We start from the raw sequence: 9356 nt of genomic DNA, 5'->3' as shown, positions 1-9356 counted from the left end.
TAATTGATAACAATTAAAAACGCATAACAAAGTGATTTGACTTGCCAGTATGTGTGCGACAGTTTCTAAAATTGAAAGAGAAAAAGAGTAGTTTGATGTGTTGGATATATATATATATATATGTGTGTAGTTTGTTTGTTCTTGTTATATAGATATATATATTTCTCAGGATTCATATAGATGTGTGTGGATATATATATATATATATATATATATATATATATATATATATATATATATATATATATATATAATGAGCATCAACCACACAGGTGCTCTTGACCCACTATTTAAAAAGTTTTAGACAGCAAGACGTAAGTAGCGTGGGTTAGGGTTCCCACACCGAAGTGACTACTACCTAAACCAGAAACAGGTACGTCACTCGGAAATGTCTCAACAGCAGTTTTCGTTTGCTAAGTAAGATTCAGCTGCAGTAAAGGGTATTTAGGAAGAAGTACATCTGAATTCATGATGGTGGTGACTATTTACAAGGTGTATGGTTTTGTATCAGTTTTTGTTTCTCTTGTCAGGTATGATTTTGCGTGAGTGAGAGGCTTGCCAGTAGCAGACTTCTACAGGAGGGTGAATACAGAGGAATTGGAGCTGCTGGCTGACTCCAAGTACAGGAACTACGTAGCCGCTGTGGACAAAGCCCTTAAAAACTTCAAGTACTCCAGCGAATGGGCAGATTTGATATCTGATTTGATATCTGCTCTGTGGAAGTTGAACAAGGTAAAGGGTGCTCAAGTAAAATTAACCTCGAGTGCACGTTAACATATGCAGTGAGACCTGTCTGTAAATACTTTATTTAGAACCAGACGTGTTATTTGTCATCTGTTTTATATGCATGCAATAAGACCTTTCAGTATTGGACTACTGAAGACTGTGGTTTGAAAAATTTCTTCTACAGAATAAATCCTATTGCATGTCAATAGACGGAGGCAAGAGGATCGGTTTAAAAAAAAAACTCTCCTAAATACATTAATAACCTTTCTGATATAGATAATATTCCTACACAAGGAGAACAAAGGAAAATAATTATGCCTACAAAATAAAATGTAAAGAAGATTGTAAGTAAAATGCACATTCCATATCTTCATCAGCATGTATTAGCAATATTACTCTCCACATCAAGAATTACGGACAGCTATGGCAAATAAAATACAAGTCTGTTTGTAATCAGTGGTAGTTCCTTTTGTTTGGGGTATTGCTATTTAATTCTGCTGCTCAGTAATAAGACAAGAACAGCCCTGCATGAAGGAGAATGAAGTCATTAAACTAAACCACAGATTACATTACAGTATGCGTCCTGTGTGTCCCTCTGTTACTCTACACATGTGCATTAACTGAATACTGGAAATTGTGAATTATCACAGCATGGCTAAATCACACCGGTGTACTTGAGCTTTACGAATAGGAGTCTAAGGGAGTAAACATTTATGTATCGTCATACTCCTGGCTCCTGATCATTTCAAAAATATACTTAATTAAATGTAGATCTGAAAGCCAGCACTGAGTTGCAAGCCCATATTAACTGCATTACTTAGCTGGTCCTATATTTGCATTTTCTGCATTCTTAGGATGATTTTAAATTGTATTTTTGTTGTTTCCAGGTTTTGCAGAACAACGCCAAATATCAGGTTGTTCCCAAAAAGCTCACAATAGGCAAGAGGCTTGCGCAATGCCTTCACCCAGCGCTGCCCAGTGGAGTCCACCGCAAGGCTCTGGAGACCTACAAGATCATTTTCAAATTCATCGGAACAAAGCGGCTGGCCAAGGATCTCTTTCTGTACAGGTACCGGTCAGCTCTGCCTGATTAGCACAATGAAAGCAGGTGTTTATTTTTTAAGTCTGTTTTTATGAATTTAATGTTTTTTTTTAATGTTTGAAACTCTTTAAAGAAGCCAGTTTCATGCATATCATGTATTTTGGGGATGGAAATAAGACTCTCATTGCATAGCAGTTTTATCCATTCCTGGTTTCACTATGAGCTTAGGATGACACATCTGATTGACACCTATAAACAATGTCAAATCAAGCTTGCGTTAAAACCTGGAATGGGTGAAACTGCTATGCAATAGGAGTCTTATTTATGTCCCTGTATTTACATCATCAAAATAGACACAAAAAACCCAAGGCTGTCTTGGGCAGTGGTTAAAAAGCTCTCACTTGTGCCAGCTTGCTTGTAGCCTCCACCCTATTACACATGCAGCCCAGACCCCTTGAATTACCAATGATAAGTGCGAATGAATTTTATTATTCAGGGTGCAGCTTGTGATTTATGTTTTCCTTCAGCTCTGGACTGTTTCCTCTTCTTACCAATGCTGCCATGTCTGTGAAGCCTGCACTGCTCAGCCTGTATGAGGTCTACTACCTGCCCTTGGGTAAAACACTGAAGCCAGGATTGCAGGGGCTGTTAACTGGAATGCTGCCGGGTTTGGAAGAGGGATCAGAATACTATGACAGGTAGGGAAAAAGCGTTTCACGACATCAGCGCGAATCCAAGACCTCGCAGACATCACCGCGAGGGACATTACAGCGTCGACCATGACTGCACATAACAGCGCTACAACATCACCACGCCAAAATACAATTCAATTCCCAGAAGACCCTGCAAAGTTCACAAACACGTCACTTACCAGGAACTCCCCCTGCCTCCCTCAATATGCAGGTTTATGAGTTTAGCAGTGTCAGTGAGACTCATATTGCACAATTATAAAGCAGTTGCATACCAGGTTTGATGACGATCTCTTGCAGATCGAAACGTTGATCTTGGGTTTAATAAAAAATATAAACACTTTGGAGCATAATATATAAGTGTACGGATACTATGTTTGTTTAACTTTAAAATCTTTGTACCCTGCACCTTGAAAGACTTTGGATGTGCGTATGTTTTCTCTTTGTTTACTAGCAACCACCCATTCCATTTCTCAGAGCATCCATTTCTCAAGGAAGAAATAAACAGTGGTTGTTGTTATCTCTATTTTGGCCCCAAAACTGCCTTTGGTGTGTTTCTTTTGGCTGCCGCCATCTCAATATGTATAAACATTTGTTTGCCTGTTTGGCAGGGCACCTAAAAATGTAATCCTGTAAGCTGCTAGAGAATAGATTTATACCGTGCGTGTGACTGCCTATACAGTGATTGTCCAAAGTTTACAAACCTTAATTTATGGAATTGTAACACCCTACAATTAATGCTGAATACATGTATGTAGTACATTCCTAGAAACACCTTATCTTGACGAGAGCAGAGTTCAAATCAGCATGAAGTTCAACATCTACTCTCATGTAATGGAAATCCTGGTAAATATATGTAGATGCTACATTCCTAAAATCCCCCTATTCTTCTGTTTTCTAATATACGCTGAGACCTTGAGGGTGGCTCACTTAAATAAAGATAAATAATAATAATAATAATAATAATAATAATAATAAAAGCTTCTGCTCGGAACTCAGATGCAGGGGAATGGGGAAGAAATGCAAGTCTCACATTGTCACTGGAAGAATTTGATCTTGCACCTTTGACAATTCAAAAATATTAGTGGATGTAAATATCTCTGTGATGTATTTGTAAGGGTCTTTTAATAGACCCTTTTATGAGAAATAGTGTACAGACCCTGATTAGCAGTAGTACTATAATAATAATAATAATAATAATAATAATAATAATAAAAAAACTACATGCCAAGCAAGTACATAAAGGAATTATCTGACTACGACATTTTAATTTCAAACAACAAAAGCAAACTCGCTCTGGATAAAAGCGTCATGCCAGAAAGAAAACCGTGGGTTCAGTACGGATACGCCAGGGCAGAGAAGCAAGGACAACTGTATAAAGTTAAACTCTTTATTTAAAATAAATAAATAAATAAATCTGTACAAAATATACATTAAAAAACCCAAAACAAATCCAAGCACGTCATGTCCGTGTATCGGTCCCCAATACTAGGACAATATAAAGAAGGCTAGGAAAAATAATTGTCACAAGTGGGCGGAGTTAGTAAACAGTGGATCATTTCTGGAGCCCATAGAGCACTTTAACAGTGCACTCATAATGCTTTTAACTTATTCGCGCTTGCCCAGACAAAATGCTTCTTGACATAATCAAGCATTAATTCTCATAAATAAGTCAGTCACTTTATATTAACAATATTTTGTATTGTTATTAAAAAAAAATAATAATAATAAATTACCTGTTCTCTCTGGCCAGCCTGCTCTTTTAATGGCAGCCTGTTTCGATGGCCAGGCTGTGGTCACTGAGTCTGTACTTTGTTAGACTTTGTCTTTGTTTGGGATCTTTTATCCTGACAATTTGTTTAAATGTTATTGATGTAATTTTGTCATTGGCACTGTTGCCAAGCTGGTGTTTGTTTGCTAGTTGCCTCATGAGGTCTCTATCTAAGCAGAGCTTTTTACTCTGGAATGCTTTGTGCTGGTAGGAGTGTGGCTCAGCCTGGATCAGATGGACCCAGAATTTGGCTGCTCTTTTTTGCATGGTTAGCAGTAAGGGGAAGTGACCTAGTTCAGCCTGACATGCATGGTTGGGGGAGTTTCTGTGTGTATGTAAAATGTTTTTACAAAATTCTAAATGGAAATTTTCAGTTTGACTTGTATCCCATGTTTTGCAATTGCATTTTGAAAGTGGGCCCCATATTTCGCTGCCATAAAGAAGGATTGATTGGACAACACTATCACAGATTTTTAGCTGGATCTTTATTGGGGGGTTATATTTGTAAAGTGTTTTCTTTATGGCATAGTAGGCTCTGCGTGCCTTTTCCCTCAATGCATTTATAGCCACATTGAAGCTCCCTAAGATGGTAGGACCAAGGTAAACGTAGCTAGTGGTGTGTTCCAGGGTGGTGGTTCCCAAAGTGAAGTGGTACCTGTTTCCCTGTTATCTGGCTTTTTTCTGGAAGACCATAACTCTGGTTTTGTCCAGATTTACTGTCAGTGCTCAGGTGTGACAGTACTGCTCTAGCAGTGCCATACTCTGCTGCAGACCCTGCTCTGTGAGGGACAGCAGGACCAGGTCATCTGCATAGAGCCGGAATTTAACTTAAGTGTCATGTAGAGTGAGGCCAGGGACTGCAGACTGTTCCAGCACTGTGGCCAGCTTGTTTTATATAGATGTTGCATAGTGTTGGACTCAGACTGCAGTCCTGTCTCACTCCACGCCCCTGCATGAAGAATTCTGTTCTTTTGTTACCAATTTTAACATCGTATTTATTTATGTACATCGATTTTATGATGTCGTAGACTTTACCCCCCACACCACTTTGAAGAAGTTTATTAAATAGTCCTTCGTGCCAGCTTGAATCAAATGCCTTTTTAAAATCTATAAAGCAGGGAAATTCTTTCCTTTATTTTTTTGATGGATGAGTTTATTTTTTAGGGTGTGTAGGGTGTAAATATGATCAGATGTCCGGTGTTTAGGTAGAAATCCAATCTGACTCTTACTTGGGACACTGTGTTCGGTAAGGAAGGACAGTATCTGGGTGTTAATGATACTGCAGAATACCTTCCCAAGATTACTGCTCACACAGATGCCTCGGTAGTTACTGGGGTCGAATTTGTCTCCATTTTTATATATGGGGGTAATGATGCCTTGATTCCAGATCCCAGGGAGACACCCAGCTCTCAGGACTAGGTTGAAGAGTTTGAGTAGGGCTTCTTGCAGCTTAGGGCTGCTGTGTTTGAGCATCTCTGTGCTGATGCTGTCGGGTCCACAGGCTTTCCTGGGCTTGAGGATCTGCAGTTTCTTTTTGAGCTCTAGCAGTAATTGGGGTGTCCAGTGGGTTTTGGTTATCTTTGTGTTTATAGTTCTTTTAATTGTTTATGTATTGAGGTTTGATTTGAATTTAGTTTGTTGTTTTCTGTTTTTTGTTAGAGTTCTTCAAAATAGTTTTTCCAAATATTGCTATTTTGGATGCCAATTTCTTTCTGTTATTTGAGGTGTTTCATTGCTTCTTCAATTTGGGTCAGTTCTTTGGACATTTGTTGTTCCTTTTTCTTATTGAGGAGGTGTTTGTACTGCTTTAGAGCCTGGTGGTAGCTGAGACACAGTTCCTTATGACTGGGCTCCCTGTGTTTCTGGTTTGACAGCTGCCTTTATTTTTTTAGTTTTGATTTTATTGCCAATTTTTCAAATATATTATTTAAATTTTGTACAGCCATAATGATTCCTTCTGTATTGTCCTGGTATTGTGTGTATTGAAAGCTGTTTAGCATGCTTTCAACCTCAGCACTTCTCCTTGCGGCCTGGTAGTCTGCAGTGCTGGTCTCTGTGCACTTGTATGTGGGATGAAGGTTGGACAGTTTGGCTGGAGGGTTCAGATCCCTGGTAGGCTGTTCTGATTTTTTTAGGTACAGCGTTATTTGGCTGTGGTGTGAGAAGGGCATTTGTGGCATGAGTATAAATGCATTTTTACATTTTGGGTCCACGTCTTTGATGGCATAGTCTACCACACTACCACCTAACACTGAGTTATAAGTGAATCTACCTAGAAAGTCCCCCCTGGTCCTGCCATTAACGATGTACAGGCTCAGGCCTTCGCAGAGTTGCACTGTCTACTTCCCACTCTTATTCACCACACTGTCATGGCTGTGCCTTGGTGTGGTGACGTGCGTATGGTACAAAGGGGTGTCTCCAAATAGGTGGCTGTTCCCCTCTGTGCTGATGTAGTCAACCTCTCTGCCAGTCCTGGTGTTGAGATCTCCACACAGCAGCATAGAGCCCAGTGTCTGGAAATGTATGATTTCAGATTCAAGGTTTTGAAAACCCTCTGTGCTGATTGCTGTTGCTGGCTGATCATTATGCCTTTGCTGCGCTGCATGTGGTCTCAGGGGCTGGGGGCTAATTTGGTTTTGGGGGCAGCTGGGTGTGCTCCTGGTCTCGGTGTAGGTGCTGGTGGGGTCTCAGCCAATAGCAGTGTCCTTGAGGACTTATATCAGGCAAATATCCTCACACCCTCTTTGTTGAGGTGCACCTGGTCATAGAGATGGTAGTGCCAGATGTCATGGTGGTGTGCCAGGTGCACGTTTGGCAGTAAATCTGAAGTTTGATAAGCCTTATTTATTTTAATTATAGTTTTTTCTATCGTCTCTTCAATTTAAGTTTAGACAGCCTTACCTTGGCTTTCTTGTCTTCTCTGTCTCTCTTCCTCAAACTTCCCTTTTCTGTCTCCTGTTTTCTCTTTCTTACCTTTTCTTTAAATCCTTTTAATCCTGATGTTTTTTTTTTCTTGAAAGATATACTCCCTTTCTCCTAGAGCTGTTTAGACAGCTTTATGCTAAATTTTAGATCACTAATCAAACATTTTTCTATGTAAACATCTAAAAGTAATTTATTTTTAGGAGCTCATTTCTCTCACGGTGTTCTCCTCTCTCTCTCTAAATTGTCATACACCTTGTCGTCCCCCCCACCCCACCCCCACCCCCCGCCCCCACCCAACAATCACACCAAGATTCCAAATCTTCATTATGGAAAACTGATCCAATCTCCAATACAAAAGGCTTCTGAAATTTCAAGTCACAGCATAAAAAATAGATGACTGTGTGCCAAGTTTTTCTTTAAACAGAATGAATTATAGTGCTGCTATTTCAACAAGCAAAACATTTCCAATGCACCCCAACTACATAAAAAATGCTTGTGGATCACGCTTTTATTGCATGGAGGTTTTACTTAACGTATTTACCAATCTAGTTATGCTGGAGCTCTATGAGAACATATGTCATGTCATGTAACTGGGAAATAGCTGTGTAAAACGCAGTGTGTACAGCAATGTATTGCCAGAAAAACAAAAGGAAACTTTGCCCAAAGTGACAGATCATTAGATGGAGTAAGGTCTTACAAGTCACTTTGACTGATAGCCTATGTTGTACATATCCATGGCAGACTCCTAGAACTGAAAAGCAGTTCCTGAACTCTGATGAAAGCACCATAACACAGACGCAGCATTTGACCATTAAGAGGTCCTTCACACTTACCACATGGTGGTGGAGTCCGCATCATCTAGTCATATGAAGTATGTGAATCAAAACTCATTTCAACATTGAAAAAAAAAAAAAAAAGTCTTCTGGTTGAATCGTTTGTCATTGAAAGTATTAGGTTTCTTTGAGCACTTCACTTACCACTACAGATTGTTGTGTAATTATGGATTAAATGCAGTGCACAGTTTGCTATCTTTCCTTCCTGTTCTCGTGCCATTAGAACCAATGCCTTGCTGGAGAAGGTGGCTGCAGCTGTGGAGCAGTGTGCGTTCTACAGTGCGCTGTGGGGCAGCATCCTCACCAGCCCTGCAGTCAGATTACCAGGAGTCACATTCGTGCTTTTTCATCTCAACCGAAAGCTTTCAATGGAAGATCAGCTACACATTATTGGCAGTGACATTGAGCTAATGGTAATGCCCCCCCCCCCCCCCCCCCCCCCCCCCCCCACCCAATGATAAAGCGTTCTCATATTCCACAGTGGAGATGAAAATTACAAGATATCATTTTCATATATATATCTTTACATTAGTAACCCGTAGAAATGTAATCATTGCAAAACAATACGTTAATCTGTTTGTTCATTGATGCATGCTATTCATGTGTGCTTCTGTGTTTTTAATAACTGGCATTATGTAAAATATTTTATTCATGGACAATCATAAAAGATTTGGCTGGAAGCATTGGAAAAGCAGGTTTTTTTTTTTTGGTAGTGCAGACAGTGTACACTAGATGGCAGTTGCAGCAAACCATTGATTTTGGTGATGATTGAGTAATACTGCCTGCTCTTTTAACATCCAAATATATATATTTTTTCTGTTGTTCTCAGGTGGAAGCAGTAAGCACTGCCGTGTAGGACTCCAGTGTTCTTGTGCAGAGGAGCACTTTGGACCTCATACTGTTCTGTTTTCCATTCCACATGAGTCAGGTAGTTAAGTGCGAAGCGAAATAGGTGTTTTTAGTTTATTTCAATTAGAAGACCTCACAGTACTGTGTGTGTGTGTGTGTGTGTGTCTTTTCTGTGTAGCAGCAGAGGTTTAGCATTTGAACTGGGGGCTAGTGTAATATGCACAGACAGCGCTCATTGTGACCCTCAGTATCATGATTGCAGCTCTTTATTTGCGTGTTGAGTAATTTGCATTGCTCTTAAGCTTACTTAGGCCTTAAAATATCTGCCTGGCCGCTAAGCAATTTGGATTTTGCAGCTGCAGTTGTTTCCACTATGCCTATCCTTACATCAGCCCCTTAATGTGGTGCGCCCAGTAGACTTTTCAGAAACAGCTTCAAATACTTATTATAATCTATGCATTAAGAAAGAAAGAAAGAAAGAAAGATGTAGACTCCAAATGCAGTGCTCCAAGTAAGGCACC

At 39.7% G+C, this 9356-nt stretch overlaps 1 pseudogene; it reads left to right on the top strand.

The window, feature by feature from the left end:
- The first annotated feature begins 388 nt into the window (after window positions 1-388).
- LOC121316446 lies at window positions 389-8938 on the top strand (annotated as a pseudogene).
- The last annotated feature ends 418 nt before the right edge of the window (window positions 8939-9356 follow it).

Source organism: Polyodon spathula, chromosome 5 (genome assembly GCF_017654505.1).
Source record: "Polyodon spathula isolate WHYD16114869_AA chromosome 5, ASM1765450v1, whole genome shotgun sequence".
NCBI classification, from domain to species: domain Eukaryota; kingdom Metazoa; phylum Chordata; class Actinopteri; order Acipenseriformes; family Polyodontidae; genus Polyodon; species Polyodon spathula.
The sequence above is the reverse complement of the archived record's forward strand: the minus strand, read 5'-3'. Positions and strand labels throughout refer to the sequence as shown.